This window comes from Platalea leucorodia (assembly GCF_965183815.1).
Source record: "Platalea leucorodia genome assembly, chromosome: 6".
Lineage (NCBI taxonomy): Eukaryota > Metazoa > Chordata > Aves > Pelecaniformes > Threskiornithidae > Platalea > Platalea leucorodia.
This window is the reverse complement of record NC_138828.1, coordinates 38,842,526-38,864,951: the sequence shown is the minus strand read 5'-3', so window position 1 is coordinate 38,864,951 and position 22,426 is coordinate 38,842,526.

Below are 22,426 nucleotides of genomic sequence, written 5' to 3'. Positions count from 1 at the left end.
TTTGATCAGTAAACAAATGTTTAATTCTGCTCCATCCTTTGTATTACTTTTTAAAAAGCAGGAGGTAGATTTTTAAGGTGATTTTTGTTGGTTGGATGTTTGGTTTCTAGAGCTGTTGCCTTCCGGAGACAGCTGCTTTAGAGGTCTATGTGTGCTGACAAAGGCGAGCACAGTGAAACTCCCAGGCACTGAATTGCAATGTCTGTCCTGGGGAGGTGTTGTTCTCCTAAAGCAGCAGAAGGTCACCCTGCCATTGTTTTCCTCAGATTTCCAGCCTTAGAGAAAGCTTCGAACTGCAGCCCCAAAAGAGAGGTTCCATTCTCAAAAGGCATTGAGAGATATTACAGGAGTGACTGGACTGTTTTAGCCTTAGCTCCCTCAGCAAGGCAGTTTGAAGGAGATATGCTGAACTTTCAACAACCAGGAGTTCACAGATAATTCTCCTTGTGCAAGGAGAAGGCTTTAATGTCTTTTCATGCCCCTGTGTACGCACAAGATTCAGAACAGCTGGTAGGATTAAATGCTTACCATTCCTTTCCTGCAACACCAACAGTTTTTGCCATCTGTACGTGAGCTGCCTTAGCTTTATAACAGTCAGTATTATAATTGTCTCTGGGAGCTGAAAGATGAGTGAAAGGTTAGCCTTTATAAATGAGCATTTTCCAAATCACTGTGCCATGAAACAGTTACTTAAGTTAACTGGAAAAAAAGAATGGAAAAGATACCAATTCAAGAGTTCAAGCGAACTTAAAAATGAAAGAGTAGATGAGTGAAAAACAGGTCATACAATTATGCTGCAAACGTGTCACTGTGTTCTGTTGAATCAATACTTCAGTGGGACAAAAGTCCCTCAAAACTGTGCTAAAGAGCCCCAGAAGAAACTCAAATCTGTTCCAGATTCAAGTTTATACCCATACTGAGCCTGATGAGAGTTTGCCTGAGCAATTAAGTGCGGGACCTCATTGAGCAGGCAGCTGTCTCAGAGGTCCTGCAACAGTGAAAGCCTGTTAGCCTGCCTTGCAAATTAGCCATCATTGGAAATGGCTGAGTGGAGAGGCCAACAGATGATAGCTCCACAGAAACAGGCTTGCAGTGTTAAGGGAGAATGGGAGTACTCAGCTTTGACTTGCATTTGCAGCGTGGCACCGCTGGCTTGAAGACAGTCATTTCCCTAACTCTTAAGGCCTTGAAATAACCATGCAAAATTGTAAGGAAGTTAGTAAAACTGCTGGAGAAGTAATGCCGTCAGAACCTTTGAACAGGATCATCTGTTCTTCTTTTCTTACTCTTCTTCCCGTTTTAAAAAGGTTTATGACAAAAGAGGATGATACTCTTTTGCCTACTGAGGGATCCTACGTATTGAAGCTGCAACTCAATTATCTGTGAAGCTTTTCAGAAACCTTCAGCACTGCAGCAAGATTTAGCATGGATTAGCTTCCAGCTGGGAAAATAATAGGTGGAAGTTTTGTGTCTTTACATATGGGAGAACAAATACATGGATATTTCTACATAAAATGGTAGCAATTTCTTTTCTGGGTATAAATAATTGCTGATAACATGATGTAGGGGAAAGAGCTAATGTTTTTACAACTCAGCCCTGTACCTACAACACCGTGTGCCTAATCTTTTGGCCTTGTTCATGGATTTAGCCTCGCTTAGCCTTGAACCCCTTCTGTTTGCTGCAAACATGGACTAGAAGAGCAGAGCATTTTCATTTGAAATCTCATTTCTAGGTTGCTGCGATATTTGCAGCACCATAATGTTAGAGAGAAAAACAAAGGCTTGGGGTTAAATTCCATGGCCTGTTTCAGTCTTTTTAAATTACTGCAGATCAAAACCCTATGCAGCCACTGTGAGTTACACTGGAAATGAGCAAAAACAGCTATTGCCTTCCCCAGAAGTCTAAAGTAATGCCTGTAACAGTTTCACAGTTTTTTGGCTCAGGCTGAGCACACTTAAAATGACAATTATGCACCTAGTCCTTCTGCAGCTCTAGCCCACAGCCCTCTTGCACAGAGCCCTTCTGGGAACTTCATGGTAACCTCAAGGGTACACTCCTTTTCCAAGAGAAAAAGAGCACTGTGCCAGGTCCTCAGCACCCAGGAAGTTTTACCTCCCTGAGGGTCCTACAGGACAAATTACCTGTCACCTGGGGCTTGGGGTAGATCAGGATCCGGGCAGGGGCCTGACAAGTCCAACAGCTTACAGCTGAGCAAGGGGGTGAGAAGGACCCTGCACTGAGTTTCTTTGCTCCCTGAGGAAAAGTCGTCACAGAAGCATATTTTCTTATTGTACTCAGGGGATATATGATGGATGTGTGCTGTTGAAAGCTCTGTCAGGTAAGGGAATGCTGGTTTTATGTGAGGTTTTTTTTTTTTTTTTGCCTTAGCTTTGATGCTCAGTCCTAGTAGTATGCTAGTGTATGTTAGGTATTCTTGTTTCTTGTGATGACTGGGTTTTGCTGGTGCTCTAAACCCTGTCTATAGTGGTTACAAGCAAGTCAGTTCTTGCTATTATTGTCGGTGAAGAGCATTTTAAGTGATGTTCTGGTTCGTGATATGGACAAACTGGTGGTTAAATTCTGGTTGCAGAAATCTTGTTGATGAAGGTGATGGGGGAGAAACATAGAGCTTGTTTGTAGCTGAGTGGTTTGAGCATAAGGTACTGGCAGTTTACTTGCTATGTAAACTGAGAAACGTGAACGTAGCTGAGAAAGATTAAATGGCCATGCTCTACTTTTTTCTTTCACAGTTGTACTTTTTAAGCTGTTTTCCTAAGCTATTATGCTTGCACCTGAAAGGTTGTGCTCTGATGTGGGAGGTAGCTATATGGAGAAAGAAGTCTGAAATGTAGTCCCAAAATATCCCCCTCTGCCAACATCTAGGGGTTCTTTCAGCAGGTGCAGAGAGCTCTACTGCTGGGAAGGAGAGAAGAAGAGAAAATGGTCTGCTCTAATATTTTGTCGAAGTGGGGGAAACACTGGAAAAGTAAAGCACCTGTGCAGAGGGGGGGGAAGTAGGGAGTGAAACAATCCTCATGTTTAGATTCTGAGATGGGGAAATGAATGATATTCGCCAACACCCTCACTGATACTAACACAGTGGTAGCTGATTACAAGAGGAAGCGTTTATGTTAATGGTCTTATTTTGTGATTCAATTTTCTTTCAACTTCTACCATCTGTTTTAAAATACATGTTTCTGTTAGGACGCTATTAAGTACACGTGGTTTAATGCTGCATGCTAGTCACCAGTAGCTCTCGCTGATTTAAATGCAAATAGTATTTTGCCTGAATCTGGTCTGCTAGATCTGGTCCCTGTTTGTGTTACAGTTTCTGGGAAATTCTGAAGGGAGGGAAATGTTTACGGAAAGATATGTTCACGTGTCTCTTCTGCTTTATTTGGAAATGGTCCATCAAAATGTAGCTAAACTTTGTAATGTTTGGAATTGTGTTTTGAGCCAGGGAGACCCATTTATAGCAAGCAAATGTCTGGCTTTCTTCATCAGCTGCTGCATGGCAGTTTTCATCATTAAAGGTGGCACTGTTTGGGCATTTCCTTCAGTTATAAGTGAAACTTATCTGGCTACAACTAAATACAAGTCTTCCAAAATGGGAAGTCAATTTGTTGATGTAGCGTGAAGTTTCCGTCCAAGCAAGGAAGAAAGTCAGTGGTTTTGAGCAGTTTAATGAAGCTCTTATCAAAGGGGTGATGGTGAATGCTCTGCATTCAGGATGTGTGTGAAACTTTTAATACCTAAAACCTCTGAGGGCTGTGGCACAAAACTAGTCTGACAGTGGAAGCTTTCAGCAACATCACACCCCTTGCCTCAAATCCGAGTGTTTAACATTTCATTTAAGACTTTTCTGCTCCTCAATAAAAAAGCTTGTGCGAATGTGTGTGTGTAAAGCATTTATTTATGCGGCTGTTCAAACGGATGGCATGGAATAGGCAGAGAAAAGGAGCAAATGTGGCATCCTCAGCTCAGCCATAAAACACAGACTTTTATGGCCCCATGGATCACCATCACTTTCCTCCCAGAGCCCATGAGAAGCAATGAACACAGTCGAATGTTGAATTTGGCTGGTTCCTGGGGATCTGCATGATCGCCTCTGATAAAATTAGCTAAGCTTAATTTGTAACTTGTTGCTCAGTAAACACACAAAAAAAAAAAACCTAAAAGACCAATCAGGCACCAAGGGATGGTGTTGATTTTGTTTTCTCGATGACAAACTTGAAAATTAATACCACTTACTGGTATTTCTGATAACGTCACAAGATGAACTGCGGATGAGCGAGCTGCAGTATTTTGTGTCTCTCCCTGGTCTCGCCTTAGCCTCGCTGCTGCTGAGCAGTATGTGAGAACGTACAAACCCAAAATAGAAGTTAGTGCTGCAGGCTGGACTCCCACTAGAAAATATCTTTTTGTTCTATAGCAGATGCTGGCCAGTGAAAAAATGGGAGTTAATGTTAACCGTGCCATTTCAGCTTTGTCTGAGTGCCAGAGTTACTATAATCATAATTAGTTAACTGAATTTAACAAACTTCAATAAATATATATTTTTTTATTGCTAAGATCTTTAATGTAGTTGTTTTCATGTGCAGCCTTTCTTTCTTTGAAGATGGCTGTTGAGAGGATAGTTTTTTCATCCAAAATGACAGCTGCACTAGCCAGGAGAGTTATAACAGTTTTTACGCTACTGAAAAATAGACACATCTTCCCAAAATGGGGATTCGTTTACCTAAAAGAGTGACCCTTAACTCAGTTCTAACTTACTTGATTTCATAGATGGACATTAATACTAAGGAGATGACGAATCCCTCTGGATTTGCATTTTTATATCTTTTTAGTACCAAAAAAATTCATAGTGACTAAGCGCATTTTTAGTGTAGTAATAAAACTTAATCAGAAATGACTACCTCTCACTCTGAATGTTATAAATCATATACAAGTTTTATGTCTTAAAAAAACTTATTTGCGAAGAGGATTAGACAGGATCTTCTAATCCTCGTTCCATTTCATCTGTTTTATTAATAAACTATAAATACTCATTCTAATTATGTCATGCTCACCATGGGCCTCATCCCGAGAGATGCTGAGTGTCTGGGACCGCGTGGACCACCATCGACGTCCTGCTCCAGCATCACTCCTGCTTTCTCAGCAGCCTGCCTTAGCCAGAGCTGTTTTGTTCTCTCTTGTCCTGGCTTTGGTTATATGCAATCAGCGTTTCTTCCAAGCAGGCTACCAGCATATTGCAATTCTTTAGATGTCCGTGCTTGACAAGGATGGTGTAGCTGCAGCAGATTTCACAGGGCATCAAGCCTGCAGAGGCATGCCTGTAGTTAAATTTCCACATTGTATATTCCACCAGGCCTTACATGTGCACAAGTAATTGCATGGCTCAGGAGTCATTATATTATACCAAGTAAGATAAAAAATTGCAAGTGTTCATGTCTTGCTGTGGTTTATGTGAGCAGTCACAGGTAGGGAGGAGGGAATGCTTCCGTGCACAAAAGAAGAATGTGGGATTTGAACACCAGTATCGAGTGAGACATGCAATGTAACTACAGCTAAAATTTCTCCACTTGAGGTGTGTCGTGTCGTGTGTGTGTGTGTGTCCCCATTTAATAATGTATAATGTTGGTGAAATTGGTCAGGATTCTGCGTTTGCATTTGACATAGTCAGGCTTTTGCAAATCATCATTAATAATGCCGCTCTGAGGTGAGAGAGACTTGAAATGGATGTGGGTGGGGAAATAGAGGAAGGGGACAATATATTGGGGGCACCTAGTGCGAACGGGACAGTGGTGGCATAAAATTGCTCCTGCTGCCTCTGTGATACATTCACGCAGTCAAGAGGAGTACAGAAACAAGCTGAACAGCATATTTCAGGTAGCTCCATCCAAGCAGTTTTCCTTTTACTGCTTTTTACAGTCCTACAGTGCAGCGCTACGCCAATAAATGAGACTGATAGCAGGTCTCCTGGAACAAAGGTGCCTCAGCAATTACCTGGGACAGCTTGCCAGTTTTCCTGGGGCCCGCCAGGAGCAGGCTCTGAGCCAGGTGTGACTCCTTTGGTAGCAGCAGTATACTCCAGACCCTGGGGGCTTCTGACTGTACAAAGACAGGGGCACATCCAGTTGTAGAGTGGGGAAGTTTGAGGAAGTCATGGAGGAAGAGAATGGCTGGAAGCTGCACTGAAGAACAGTTCACCTGGTATACCGTTATGCCCAATCTGCTCTCAAGTTGTCCCTAAGAAACTGGGAGCCATTGCTTGTGACGAGATGGACGGCATTGCATAAGAAGTTGTGGTGGTGGCCGACTGCTCTTTCTTGGGAAAAAAATGGAGGTAGTCATAGGCTTGGTAAGTCTGAAGAAGTGCCCTTGTTGACCGAGGCAGGTTGAGACGGCACAGGGATCTTCTCTGTGTGTATGTGTCTCTGCTGCTACGCTTGACAGTTGGCTCTGCTCAGACAACTCATAAAGACAAATAGAGATGGTCTTGGGAAGGTGGGAGGAAAACTAAATGGATGAAAAACACCCAGCGAGTCCTGTGTTCATCAAACCATGCAATTTTTAACTTTTAACAACCACATGAAAGAAAACATTGAAACTCACAGTAACCCCCAAAATCATGCACTTACTGCAATATTACCAAACTCTTGAGACAGATCCCTCAAATAGCGCTAAAATAATACACAGCATGCTTTGTAGGTCTTGTTAAAAATTTATTATTTGTCTTCTGATTTTTGAGATGCCAGAGTTCCCCTGAGCCATACTTACAAGTTTTTCTTTGTAACTAGCGTCAGTAGGAAAACATCACTTAATTGGTTAGAATTTTTTTTTCCCCTCCAGCAGCTGGAGTTCAAAGTAAACCCCATGACAGAAAGTTTCAACAAATTGGTGAAAGCTGGTTGTGTTGGGGTTTGAATCAGTGATGAATGCATTAGAAAATACAAAGGTTAGTTCTTTCTTTAGGAAAGTAAGGGGGGGCAAGGTTACTGCCTGCAAACTTCAGTGAGTATACAGCTATGGAACTCAGAGAGTGGTGTCAGGAGAAACACAGGAGTAAAATTGGCTGCAAGTAAACCTCGGCGGCAAAATGTGAGAAAGTCCTAACTCGGAAGAGTAAAGCTCTGGGACAAGCCTTTGTCATAGTAATGGGAGCAGCAGTGGTCGTCTTCTAAGAGGAAGGTGACTTGGCTCGTGGAGGGAACGGAGTTGGGTGCTCTGCTTCTTCCGTGAATATCTTAAGAGAGTTCCTGGTCTTCCTAAAAAGAGAAACCTCTACTGTGGCCACTCCCCAGTGGTGCTTATTTGAAAACAGCAAAGCACTTCTAAAGCAAGCCTGAAGTGTTTTAACTTTAACTATCTCATTTTAACTCCACAGTAAGAGACTATGTATCCAATAAAAGACCTAATTATATATGTCAGATTGAGTCTTTTGTTAGTGTCTGCCAGATCATGCTGGGATGCTGGCTGGGCATGATTTCAGGAGATGTAAAAAGGACCAAAGAAAAGTGACTTGAACTTGTTTAATTCTAGCTTGTGGCTTTGTTGTTATTCTGTGTTTAAAACATTAAACACTTCACAGTCTTTTTTTTTTTTTTTTTTTTTCTCCCCTGGTCATCTCGAACAAATTTTCTTTGATAGAACTTGTGAGAGAAAAAACAGGATTTGAACCATGCCATCTAAATGAAGACTTGTACAATAGTTTCCTACAAATTATAGTGTAATAAAATGCAATTAATATTTTGATGTGACTTAAAAGTGACCTTTCCCAGTCTCCAACAGGAGGCTTGCTCTTACAAATGTACTGCTCTGAAAAGCTGATGTGTGTGCTGGGCATACTAAAATGAAAAATATGAGCTGATTTCTCCCCCACCCACAGTTCCCACTGAACTATCACAAATTATTACAAAAAATGGTGCAGGTCCTCAGACCTTCAGGGTTGAGGTGCGCTGCTTGCTGGCGTGTCAGCCTATGGCAAGGACACCCTTGCACCTTTCTGCATTTCGTCCTTCGCTGGAAACTACTCTCTTCCACTCAGACACCAACACCACCACATTACCAACTCCTCACCCCTCAGAGCAGTTAGGAAGGGATGCAAATAATAACTTTTTGGATACATTAGGAGGAGCACACAGATGTGATTTTACGTGCTGTCTTGATTTTAAAGATTGTGAAACTCTCTTTAATTCAAGCCAGGTTACGCTTAAAGCAAACAAAAATATTTTATTTGTGGAATTCAAACAGAGCTTACGGAGGTCTTTGAAGATGCAGGACAGAAAGGAAAGGAAACCGCATGCAGTCAAGATGTTACACGATGGAAACTTTAAAGGCTTTTCTTGCTGCATCCCAGGGAGAAGCAGACTTACCTGACACGCATTGCTGGGACTCCCGCTGTGCTGAACATCCTCTGCCCTTGGGCAGCAACCACAGGAGGTATGCTCGGATGGCGGGCAGGGGGAGGCCAGCTAGATTCCCATCCCTTTGGTTCACGCCTTGATGGGAGAGAGGGACGCAAGGGTGTCCTTCAATTTTCTTGCCCTCACAAATGCTATATTTCCTGACTTAGTTACCCTCTGGAAATGCTGGTGACGCTGGGCATGGCCAGCCATTACCATTTCCCATCCAGGCAACTAACAGATTTTGTCTGGCTTACCCCATGTGCTTTCTAGTTTCATGGTCTCATTCAAGTCAGATGGGACCTCTGGGGGTCTCTAGACCGACACTTGCTCCAGCAAGACCAACATCTAAGTCAGATCAAGGACTGGGGATCTTGTCCAGGGGAGTTCTGCGCATCTGCAAGGACAGAGATCTGACATCCCCTCCAGGCATCCTTTTGCAGTGCTTAAGAACCTTCATGAGGGATTAGTTGGAATTTCCCTTGCTCCTACGTATGACCATTGCTTCTTGTACTCTCACCATGTGCTTCCGAGAAGGATCTGACTGTCTTCTGCCCAGTCCTCCCCACCCTAGCAGTAGTGTCAGCCCACCATCAGATCCTCCCTCAGCCTGCACTTTTGCGGGCTGAGAATGCTCAGCTCCCTCTGTGGCTCCTCGTGCATCGTGTGCTCCAGCTCTTGACCACCACAGTAACTCTCCAGTGAGCTCCCTCTCTCCTGTGCTGGGGGAGACACAGCTGGGCACTGTTCCAGGTGTGGCTTTCAGTGATGGCTAGCAGGGGAAAAATACTTCCCTTGACCTGTTGGCTAATTCTTACCTAACGCCCCATGTAGCTAGCCTTCATTGTCACAAGGATGTACTGTTAACCTGCCTGCCTGCGCTCTTCTGCAGAGCTGGTCCCCAGCAAATCCTGTGCTGCATGCAGAGCCAGCATGCTGCAGCTACCCAGCAGGACAGAGTTTGCCTTCCAATTTACCACGTAATCCCTTTCCCCACATGCTGAATCCCATTTTGCATGAACCACGTTTTCATCAATCACATACTACATCACTGTGTAGTTAAGATTAGTGCCTACCTCTTACTAAGGACGACATTTGACAGTAAAGAAGTACTCCAGAGTGATACTGGGTGATTTGGGACGACTGAGCTCCTCCATCCTCTTGCTGGCATGCTATGTGTAAATAATATGCATTTGACACAGTATTCTTGTATACAGTGGTTTGATAGCATTCCCTCAGTAGATCAAAAAGCCATGACTTAATCCTTTTCCTAATGGAGCAAACATTTGACAAGTTATTGCTGAAGCTGAGTACCATTTATAGGTTGTTTTACTATGTAGTTCTGAACTCATGGTGATTAATGATAAAAATGATACTGTACAGCCATCAAGTACTTTTAAATACTCTCTGGTAGGTCCCTCCTAATGCTTTACTTTGATTATTTTTTTTTCATGAAGTAAGGAGGGGGGAAAGTTTAACACAGTTGTTCCTTTCCCTTTTGGGGGGAAAAAAAACCACCAAAGAGCAGATTTCTAATCCAGTGCCTCTTTAAAAAAAATATTGCATAATAAAATTTCAACACTGAAATATCAGCTCACTGAAGTCAATGGGATTTTTGCCAGGAATTTTGTTGCTGAGCTTTCTTTACACCCTTTTTCCGCTGAGGGAAGAAGGTTGAATCAGTCAGAAATGCAAGTGCGCTGCCTGTGGGGAATTCAGTTTGTTATAATTCAGTGAAATTCTTCTCTGAGCCAGAACAAGTCACTGTCTGCCTTGCCTCCTGTTTTGAACCCTATTTTTAGCCTATTTTAATTGCATAAATAGATTGAAGTTGTGCAGGTGTGATACCAGAGGAGTGCCTCGACAGTGGCAGTATTACTTAGACTATAAGATGATTGTCGCCACTGGGATGCAGCCATCAGGCTGGGAGGACCTTTCCCAATTTCCTTAACAAATTAGTGGGGGGTGGGAGGTGGAGAAATACCACAGGACGGACCCTGCCACAAAAAGCTATGTTACCCCCCTTTCCTTGCTGCTTGCATCTCATGAGTAAACTTCTCCACGCTACAGCGGCAGCTGTCCTCTTCCACAGCTGGAGGTACTTCAAGCCCGAAGAGAGTGGACTGAGAAGCAGGGAAAGGAAAAGAAGCAGGGATAGGCTTTACACCTCAGGGTACAACAGCTTGGATAGGTCTCCAGTAATTCATTTATGGCAGACTAAACATGTAGGAGGGGAGGCAAGTTATTAAGGGCACAGAGATAGGACTCAGCAAGCTTACTCACATCAAAAGGCTGAATTTGCAGTACCCGTGCTAAAACCTATCCGTCAAATCTTTTTGGCTTGTGTAAGTATTCCTGATGAAATCTGAGGGACAAGAGAAGTGGGAGATGCTGCTGCTGCTGTAGGGGCTGCCCCTTGGGAGCTGCTTCCTTCTCCCTGCCCAGCACAAGCTGGCACTTGGAGCCCAAGGGTGCCCCACAGCACCCACGCGTGCCTTGTTTTTTACATCACATGCTACTGCAAAATTATAAATTAAGTCAGATAATTAACTCTTAGCCATAGTGTTAGAATTAAGACTTTTTTTATTCATCTCTTAAAAACTCATTTTCTGTGCCTGTGTGTTGAGACCCCAGCTCAAAATAACAGCAGTGTAACAAAGAAAGCCAAGCTGTTCCTGCTGGAGAGAAGCCAGGGGAGTTATTCAAAACGTAGTGAGAACTGATAGGATCTGGCTGCCTTAGTGCCTTGAAAGGCATTCTTAATTTCTTTTAAAGCTGGAAGTTAGCCAAATCCCTACCTTTTGGGCATGCTGAAATTTATTGTATGGCTGGAAGGGGAGCTTTTGCATATTTACAGCCCTTTGTTGCCCCTGGGGTTCCCCACTAAAGCAGGCATGCCCACAGAGCTGCCCTTGGCTCCCCGGGGACCTGGCAGTGGCAGCACCCCCAGCCCCTGCTGAGGAGGGCAGCACCCTTCTCCATGTCCCGGGTTTCACCTGCGTAGGTTCAGATATTGCTGGCACTGTCCTGTCCCTCGGCTTTCTCCATTAAACTTGTCTTCAACAGCAGCAAAAAAAAAAAAAATTCTTCAACCCAAGCCTTGCTTCTTTCCCCTTTGCCTCTTCTCTACCCTGCCTGGATATTTCAGGATATGAAAATATAAGCATATGTCTGAGGTTTATTAGGTGTGCACACCTTTCAAAACCAGCTGTTATTTTAAATGTTTGATACTAAGTTTTGGCTGTGGAGGTGTTATACTGAAAGCAGGCTCTGGTCCATCACAGCTGAACAAAGCCAAGGCAGACTTGGGACTGATCTTGTCATCCTTCTGTGGTACACATTCACTTGTAAAAAACAATGAATTAGTTGCAGTACAGAGGCTTTGTTCAGTGAAAATCTGTTCTGAAAAGTTGTTATCGCAGTAAGTGTCTTTGATTATGATAGCATGAATAAGTGCTTTGGAAAAAAAAAAAAGGAATATTAAATAAGAAGCTCATATTCACGCAAGAATGTTTCTTGAAAGCCTCTAAAATTCTTCACTTATTATCAGGTATTGTAAAGTTGGAGATAAAAGTAACCAACATTAAAAAAATTAGAATATCTTTCATTTTATAAAGCTGTAGGTTAATTTAATAATGAGAGCCTTCATTGTCTCAGTAATTTAAATTACCATTAGTTGTCTTGTCATCATAGGCTGATATTAATAATGACTGTTACATATTGCTTTCCATCTGGTACCTTGCAGGTACAAGGATTCATTGTGATACCGTATTTCATCTTTCATGTAAGTGCTGATATTAGTGCTATTACTGAGCTCGGCTGCCTTCAAAGCCTGACTTGAGCTACTGACTTTGTTCCCCTGAATTCCATTAGGATTTAGTCCAATAGGGACAGCACAGTCATATCAGAAATTCAGTTTAATGATAACAATGTTTGGAAAGCAGTGTTGGTTGAAAAGTAGAAGATGGGTCCCTCCCTTGTCAGGCTTGTGCTCGTGTTCTTCCCAGCCAAAGTGTAACGTGCCTCTCCAGCGCAAGTCAGCATGTGGTGTGAAACTTCTAGTACCAAATAAACCAGGAGTAGAAATTGGTGTGAATGTGGTCAGTCAAATAAACCAGTAGAAGAACCTAACACAAATCACAAGCAAGCCTCCACTTTCTTCCCTCATGTTGTAGTTTAATTGCTCAAGACTTTAAGATCTGCTTCAGATAGGATTTGATTAAGAACTGGCTTTAACATTGCGATGGGATGTTTAAGAAATCAGTGTCTTCATGTTGCTCTCCAAAATGTTGATGTGTGTCTACTGGAAAATAAACTTCTCAGTGCTTTAAAAAAAAAAAAAAGTCTGCTTCACCAATGACATTAACATTCTATGAATTAAATAGTTGTAGATTTATCTCTTGATCCCTTATTAAATTAGTGCTTAGCCAAATATTCAAATTTAGTTTTCATAATCTTTCCTCAAACATTTGTCCCCCCAGAACCACAGTCTCTTTGATGCTTTTCTTTGAGCTCCGTGTGAATGCCTTTGTTTTGGATTATTTTCTCCCAGAGGTAATAGTTTTCATATTTTCAAGCCAAAAAATCATGTTACTGTCTGTCCTGGGACTGTACATTTTTCTCATCGATGACTGGAATGTTTCCAGGTTGAGGACACTTTGTAGCTCTAATAATGTATTTATTTTCTCATATAGGTCAGGGCTTAAGACACGTGTGTTGGCAAATACATGCACCAAATATTTCTTTCTGGTTTAGATTGGTGTTTGCTTTAAATGTTACTTGTTTACAGCCCTTTTGGTTCTCCACCCCTAACTTACTTAGCAGAACAATTACAGAGGCTGATCTACCTTGAGGGCTGGTTAGGGCTTTGCAGGGCCTCTGTTATCTCCCTCAGCAGGGGATCTGGGATTATCCCAGCTCCTCAGCACCCTGCCATTCCTGCAGTCAGATGTTTGAAACGCTCTCTCTTCCCTTCTTTGAACTCGGTGCATCAGGGACTGTGTCTAACCAGGTGCGGGTAGCCTAACCTAACGCCTCTGGGCGTTGGGGAGCATCAGACAGGTCCAAAAAGATTGGAAGCTATAAACGAATGAAAAGGTAGAGGCAAATAAATGCATGTCTTAATGTGTACTGACTTGTTAATTTGTACATTAAAAATAAAAATCAACTCTGACTAATTGGACATCATGCAGGAATGTACATTAAATAGTTCGGAGATGGCGCTGCTGCTCTGCCCAGGCTAAGCAAGAGACTGGCAGGGGCATTTACAGTGCCGTGGGGTCAGCTCAGGCAGGTGAAACTCTGCAGGATGGAAGGGAAATCACCATTAAGCTTTTGCTCTTCCATAAACAAGAAAGATCTTGCCCGACTGTCATAACCCTGTGTCTACTTTTGAAAAACTTCAATTGAATATTACTTAGCCACTGATTATACAGGAATGAAGTTTACAATACCAAAACTAAATAGCCGTTCCTTTCTGTTACAAATTCTGTTAGTACGGATGGTTCTTCATTAAAATAGTTCTCTGGAAAAGGGATTCCCAATGTGCTGCAAGAGCTTTTTGATGAGAGCAGCTAACGTGGATGTTGTCGAAATCTGGGTACGTCCTGGGTTAGGGAATCCAGCCTGGGAGCGTTAGCAGTGAACTGGGCCTGTGCAGTCTGTGTCTTCCTGCATCCCTTCCTCAAAATCTCATTTCAGAAAGCTGTTCTTCGCATTGGGGATTTTTACCCCATATACCTCTGCCACCTGGAGACCAACTGAACTATGAACTTTCAAATACTTCATCTGTACTTCGCTTCTAACTTCCCCTTGTGACCCCCTAGTTCGTTTTCAGTAGGGAATTTGGCTGCCATGGCCCGAGTTTGTTTTATCCATCCTCCACTCCCTGTATTTCCCAGAACGGACCAGATAATGAACACTGAAAGTTTGTCAGGTGCTTAGCGAATTGTGTTTGCACACTTGAAATGATCCTATGAAGATACTATACTACCACAGTACCTGTTTATTGGATATATTAACATAAAATACACGCAATGACCACGTGGGACCATTTTTCCACTGAGTAGGTATCTTCTTGCCAAAGAATTAGAGATGTGGTAGATGCATTGAACTCTGCCTTTGTAGAACAACATCTGTAAAGGATTACTCATGAAAAGGACTGAGATTATATTCGATACTCAGCAGAAGTCTGTAATGTAAGCTTCCAACAGCACTCTGTTGCAGGCTCTCTTAAGGATATGCGAAAACATAACCAGTGACAGACACAGCTGAGCTGGCAGGTGCCTGTGTGCTAGTGATGCTGAATCCATACTCAAAGGGATATTCTGGTACCTTACCTCAAAAGCACCCTTAAAGATGGACATAGTCTATTTGGAAATAGTCTGGAAACAGACAAGAGGAGAATATTTTGATACCAGTGTAACTGAGAGCAGGCAGATGTGTTTTAAGCAAAAGAATCAGACTAAGCTTGAGGGGTGTGCTGGGTTTTGGATTTCTTTTCAAAGAAAAATCAACGTCAGCTGACAAGGAAAAAGCAGCAAATAGATTTCACTTAAATACAGTAGTAGACCTAAGCCTATTGTGGAAGGATAATCGATGACCAAGGTCAGGTTGGATGGGGCTCTGAGCAACCTGATTGAGTTGAAAATGTCCCTGCTCATTGCAGGGGGGTTGGACTAGATGACTTGTAAAGGTCCCTTCCATCCCAAACCATTCTATGACATTGAAAAATATTTGAGGGAGGAAAAATGCCAAGCAACGTCCACAAAATGATGAAGTAGCAATGAAGCAATGAGAATCTAAAGAGAGCTGATGAGAAAGGCAGTACAGTTTGAGATACAGCTTGCTGAACTGTCTTGGAAATTAGGCCAAAACCAGCAAACATACAATATAGTAAAAAGGTGATCATAGTTCACTTTCAGGAGTTGTAATACATCTAAGTCTTATCTACACTGACTAAGATTGTTTGGGTAGAATATTCTCATTTATAGTCAAACATCTGCTTATCCTAGCATTATGAATCCTAGTAATCCAACAAGTTTTTCAAAAGTTATGAAACAGTTATCCATGTAATGCAATTAAAAATGTCTGCTGGTACTTAGATCTTTATCCCTACTTTTCTCATCGTCTCTTCAACTCCTTCCCATGCAACAGTAATTAATTTGCTCTTTTTTTAATGAACTGTTAAACTGCCAAGAGTATGAGTAAATTTCACTTAAAGTGAAATTTTTAAAATGTTTGTCAAAAATCCTTCATAAACTCTTTCATAAACTTTCAAACAAGATACTGACATGATGCTTCCTTGAGTTATACTGTTCCTCTTCTTCAGGCTGCTGGTACATTCTTCCTTCGTTAGATGCCTCTCCTTTCTTTGCTGGCTCCTGTTTGACAAACAGTGCACTAGGATGTAAGCACATAAAATATGAATATCTCTCTCTCTACTTTGGCTGGCAAAAAAAAAAAAAAAAAAGAAAGAAAGAGGTTTTTAAATTACTGCTGGCTAGCTTGTAATAATGAGGCTGTTAAAACTCTGGAGGAATTTCTGATCAGGTGGTCCTCTGCACCAAAGGCTATCACTATCCAGAAGTTTCTAACATCTTGGAAGTCCAACATGTATTCACTTCTTCCTGAAGCAGAAAAGCTGCAGAACTAGTACAGAGCAAGGAAGGGATGGGGCAGGCTTAGCGCCAAAATAAGAACCCTCACAATACGTGAAGTTACTTTTTTCAGTTTTCTTCCCCTAATACAGTATTCTCCCCATCCCTTAGTGGATTACTAAAAATTTAAGGAAGAATAGCTTAGAAAAAGTCAAGTCACACCTATACAGGCAAGCAGCTTCTTTCCATTATGAAACACTGGTATATCGTGCAATTGAAATGGATTTAACAACCGCAAATGCAGTATGAAATGGAAAAACTGCTTTTCTGGAAAATAATTCTGGAGTAGGAGAGCAAAAGTTGGGCAGACACTCTACTACAGCAGGATTCTTGTGCCAGCCTTTCACCAGCCCTCAAAGCAGCTATGCCTGCTTGCTTTTATCGGGGTTTGAAGTTTGGGGGAGGAAAACAGGAAGCTGAGCTTCCAAAAGACGGCAGCGTTTTTCTGTTAACCGGCATTTGAGAGTTCACTGAACTCCTGCTCTAACTGCTGCAGCACGCACTATACATCCCTCACTCCTAGCATTAGAAGAGCCTAAATAAGCATTAGTAGAATTGTTTACAAAAATGACAAGATCTGATGCTCTTGAAGAATTCCTGTTCTATGTTAGGATGAAAATATTTCACATGTTGTTGGATTTTTAAACACCCGTATTTGTCCAGATGATCCCTGAGAGACTTTCTCTGACAGACAGACGTACTGTCCTTCTGTAGATACTTGCATCCGCATTTGCCCCCAAACTCTCCAGTGAGAGCACCTAGCTCCAGCTCCTCCCAGAAACTCAAGACCTGTGCTTCACCAGCAGCTCAGCTCCAGGGGCCCCATGAATTGGAAGCCGTGTCCCTCCTCCAGATCGGATAAACCAGAATGAGGGGAGTGAGCTCTGCTAACGCACAGCTCTCACCAGTTCAGCTGTGGAACAGGACCAGCTCATGAGCTCTGGTGTGCAGGTTCACCAGAGCTAAATATGGTTGAACTCCATATGCTTCACAGCGCACTGGAGTCCTCTAATGCTATTCACACAGTTATTCAGTAGTTCCTGAAATATTAGACAAACTTCACATAAGGTTGTGAAAGAGAAGCAGGAAAATATAGCTGACAGCTATTAATAGCGACAAGCTGTTACCAGTATATAGAGCTGATAGGTAGCTTTGAAAATTTCTTGAGCTCAAAGGAAGAGGAGGTATCACGAGCTTAGGAAATACCCTCTGTGTGGGGGAGAAATCAAGTGTTTCTGCAATGAAGAAGTACTGCATCTGCTCCAAGTTAGGAAACCCTGATCCAATTTATGTTGCAAGAGTCGGCACCTTGTGGACTTTGATGCCTTTCTGGAAGATGTGCTTTCATCAGCTGTTACTGGGCTTGCTCCAGGGGCATGTAATGAAATTCAGTGATGTTTTTGGACTGCTGGACAAACTGGGTGATATGACCGTTTCCTCTGGTCTTAATCTACCACTTTCATAGCTTAAATCCTTGACTAGGATGAATGGATAAAATAAATACGATTTCATGGTAGCTGAAAACTGTATGCTTTTTTTAAGGAAAAATATGTAGTGAAACTTTCATCAGAATATATGCCTTACTGTTAAAGAGAGTCCAGGTAGCTTTCTCTCATGAATGCTGCTTTAGATAGTGGGGGGGGGTTGTTGTTGGTTTTTTCTTTTTTTACATTTTTTTTTCTAGTTAAAAAAAAAAAAAGGCCCAACACTTAGTGTTTCTAAGATGGCAGTTTTCCCCATAAGACTTCATGTGTGAAAAAGATGCTCACCATCTCCCCTTAGAAAGCTAGTGCTACAAACGAGCTGTCACCCATCTTCCGACATACCTCTGCTCCCTGTGTGAAAATAATGTACTAACAACCAAACATCTCCTTGGATTCTATGAAGAATTTGAGCTTTAGTCTTAGTTTTCTAAAGCAAGAGAGAACTGAAATTGGGCAAGTTAGACATTTTTGTGCGGCCCTCGAAATCTACGTCATCTCACAGGCATCTTGACTTGATTTTTTGGCATGCACCCAAGCCTTCCCTTGCTATTGAAGTTTCTGAGGAACCTGAACAATTCCTCCTCATCCAGAACCTCTTAAACCTCTTAATTCCTGAAAGATCGTGACAGCTTCCTGCTCTGAGCCCAGTAAGACCTTCCCAACAGATGTTATTGTGCCTAATCTTCCTGAGGCTGTTTCACCTGTGCTAAAGGTGCATGTTAAAGTGCATACCTACAATACAATGATCATTGCCAATTTTTGGTTTAAAAAAAAAAAAAAAAAAAAAAAAAGGAGGAGGGGGCATCAAGAGCCTCTTCCTTCATCAGTCTGAATCCAGCTTACTACTCTGTCTTCTCCAGGCGTGTGCTGCAAAGTTCTGCCCGTGAAAAGGTACTGGGAAATCAGAAGAAATGTTCTTCCCCTCCCTTGCTGTTGAATCTGTAGAGCAGAGCAAGGGAGACGTCAGGATTTGGGACAGAAGGACCCTGTTGCTGCAGGGACCAGCTGAGGCACTTGGCACAGGTAGGGAAGGTCCCACATGCTGCTTCAGGAATGCCTGCCCACCTCAGGACAGCCCAGGATCCAGGAGTTACGTCCTCTCTTCAAACACAAGAGGCAGAAGTCAGTTTTGGCAGAAATAAGTACAGAGCTGAGACAGAAGCACGCATCCAGGGAAAAACAGGAACCTCCAAGGCCATTCTTTTTAAAACAGTCGTCTTTTTTTTTCTTCTTCTTCACTAGAGTAAGAACATCGGTATCGCAGTGCAGAGGTAGGCTCCTAAATCACAAAGGGGCAAGATTTAAGATGCCCCTTTTGTACTTGCCACTGATTTGGTAAGTTTCCTTTGCTGAGAGAGCTGTTCTATCACTCGCAATGTTTTGACTTCTCCTTAAAAACTGTGTAACCCAGTGAATGCCGTTCTTGACATTCTAGACTTTTGCTTTGCTTACATAGAGAGACATTTCCAGCTTTGATAAAGATCATTTGACTCGATATTTGTTTTTCATACACTAGTGAATACTTCCCTCTGCAGGAAACTGTAAGTCAATAGCAGCCATAGCCTGTGGCAGTGTAGAAAAAACATTCAAGGCCTGAAGTGGTAACTTGTATAGTTAAATTTACTGAAATGGGTACTTGTTTCTTGGCAAGCTGCCCTAGTGGCATGGTCACGTTTTATGTTGTTTTCCATCAAGGTATTTCCATTGACTTTCACATAGATTTCCCGCCCCCCCCCAGTGGATTTTGACAGCAAATAAATAATCTGCCACTACCCACGCAGAATATTCTAACACTGGTGCTTACCCTCCTCAGATTGCCAGAGGAGAGTCATCTTTCATGTCAGTCATACTCTGCCATGGCTTTCTAAAGGAACTGGACTTCCTACCTAAACTGAGCTGTACCAGCAGACCAGCCTCCATGAACTACAATCTGCCTTTGTAGGTGCTTCTGGCTCCTGCACTGCCTAACTTCATTTTGTGTGTCAATTATTTTGTGACAGTCATAAACTCCTGTGCCTCAATGCTTTCCCCTCTCCATCTAAAAATGGCAATATTATGCCTTCCTTCTGAAGCACGACAAGTTTTAAAATGCAGAGTACGATCACTACTGTTTGATCTAACAGCCAGTACTCTACTCAGTTGTTATTACCCTGGATTATTCACCTCTTTCAAGTCTAAAACTTTATCTGGTAGCTTAGTTAAAAGTATCACTGCATTCTCAAAATACAAGACTGGAACAAGCTTGGTTTTGCAGCCTTCTTTTTGAAGATATTTTAAGTGTCCTTACACTTCTTGAAATTTCACCCACCTTCAAGCAGTACCTAAGACTTTCTTTAAATTCCCACGAGCAGGTATTTGCACTCTAAGGTCCTAAAAATTGCACCTGGTTTGAAAGTGGTTGCATCGTTTAATTGTTCTACGGCTGTTGTTCACATTTTTGGAGGCAGAAAAGCTTCAAGAAAAGGACCAGCCTTACAAAAATTAAGCCCTTCTACAGTAAGGCCAAAGCTATGTCAGTTGGAAGGAAGACCATCTAAATAAAAATTAAGCTATTATTGGCATATACTTAGATAATTCTTGTCAATTAATGCTTCTCCATCGTAGTTTTGCAGTGCCTATACCTTTGGAAAAGGGCTGCCTTCATCCCAGTCTCATAAGCCTGGTGCCGTTCCTGGTGGCTTGAGCGCTGCTTTCTCAAGGCAACTGCCTCCTGAGGAGGTTAAGGGTGACAGTTACTGATGCAGCCTGTGACGTAGTGAGGAGGGCAAGCCTTTTTACTCTTTCTTTTCTTTTCTCTTAAGCTGAATAGTTCAGCCACAGACAACTTGGAACAATGATTTCAAGTTGTGGTGGCTGGTAACAGCCTTGTTACCATGGTGAAAAGCTATCAGGAAGGAGCTCTAAATGACTGCTCTAAACCTTCCCTTTTCTTGGCTGTTTTGGGGCCTATTAGGGCTCTAACTGCAGGAAAGTTATATTTAAGACTGCTGAATCATTACCTGTTTTCCTTCCCCTGGTTGTCCATTAAGTTGAACACTAAATAGCGTGAAGAGATGCTAAACTGGTCATTCTTTGTTATACACAGCACCTGTGCTAAGAAATTCACTGAAAGAGAGGACTTGTAACAACTGACTTCTTGGGGGTTGCTTTTACCTCAAGAGCGTGTTAACCTAGTAACTCCCAGCTGACCTGCGCTTTAATACTGTTTCCTATTTAAAACAAATTTCCATTAATTTAGTAACTCTTGTTCGTGTTATTAAATAGGATGCTAGCTGTTGGTGACCAACAGCCGTAGTTCCACCCCCCCTGCATCTACTGTTTTCTTCCCATGAAAAAACAGGGGTTGGAAGATAGAGGCTGCTGCCCACAACATGCTTGCTCCATAACATTGGCCTTGCCATCTGTCACCAACCACAAGGTAGTAATAGTAATATTAAAAAAAAAAAAAAAGCAGCAAGCAACCAGATGAAAAAGATAACTGTAAGAATAAGGACCACCTTTTCTTATTTAGGGCAAGTTTTTAATGCGGTGGGTTTAGCACAAAGGAACAAACATTGTTTCACTAAAGTCAGTGACCTCTACGTTCAGAGGGACTTCTAGTTTCTACACCAATTATAGAACATGATGGTGTACGGATTTACTTTTATCAGTTATACAACAGTAACGTAAAAAGTATGCAACACCACGTTCTTCCTTTGTCACAACATTTTTAGAAGAAATACATGGGGTTTTTTTTCCAAAAATTAATAAGCTCCAGTGAGACTTTTCTAAATATTAAAAATATGCTTGCAATTTTGCACACTGATTAGAGACTTTTAATTATGTGTTCTAAATAAACTTCAAAAACCCTGAATTACAGCTACTGAGTGCTACTGCTGCTTCAGCTGCTTATTCCTTACACCTTTGTTCTTATCTGCAAAACAAAGACCAAATTCTGTCTGAGGGCTGTATTTGGCTTACATCCACCCAGTACTCATTACATGCAAACGTTTGATCATGGTTTTGTACAGTCACACTTGTTGGGAATACTGAAAATAATTGCCAATACATGCTCATGTTAATAATGGTGGGAGTTGCTAGTTTGTAGCAAAACTTTTTGCACAAGACTACTTCAGAGATGGAACACGGTTAGAAATCTGAACGAGGAGGATGTTACCCACCTGAAAAATACAATCCCATGGCTTTCTACGGTACTGGTCAGTACCTCCTTTTGTTCACTGGGTAAGTCACCTCTCCTACAAGTATTCATTTTAATGCTATGCAATCTTTGTACAGCTCGTCACACAGTTCCCTTAAGGAGCTAACAATACCAATTCTACCTAGGTTTGGTTGGCCCAGATTTCCATTGGAAGTACTACAAAATATTGTTTTATCAAATGTTTCTTGCACATGCAAAAAGTCTGCTGTATCTTCAAGGTGTCACTAAAGATGCCTATATAAAAAACTTGCAATAAAAAAGTGAGTCAATCAAGACACTTGAAAAATAAAAATAAAGCTCATTTCAGCACTCTGTCGACTAGAATGTCAGGCTGCCAGACACGAATACTTTTACATTTGTTCCCCCATATCTTATCAGCATTATACTGTATTATTCTATTTCAAACATTGATTTTTGTCTTGGCCTCAGGGACCACTTAGTTTAAACATGAAGTAAAGCAAACCCCTTCTTTCCTCCCAACAGTTTTTCTTAGGAAATCGTAACAGTTTAACAACTTTCAAATGTGACAGACACTACTAAGCAAACTTGCTTTTTAAGAATTACCTTTATTTTTCAAGGTTTCACTAAGCCATTTAATTACCCTTCCTCTTCTTCAGCAAAGCACCTGCACTGGAGCCTCTTGCCAAAGCTTGCTAGTAAAGAAAGCAAAGTGAATCCTG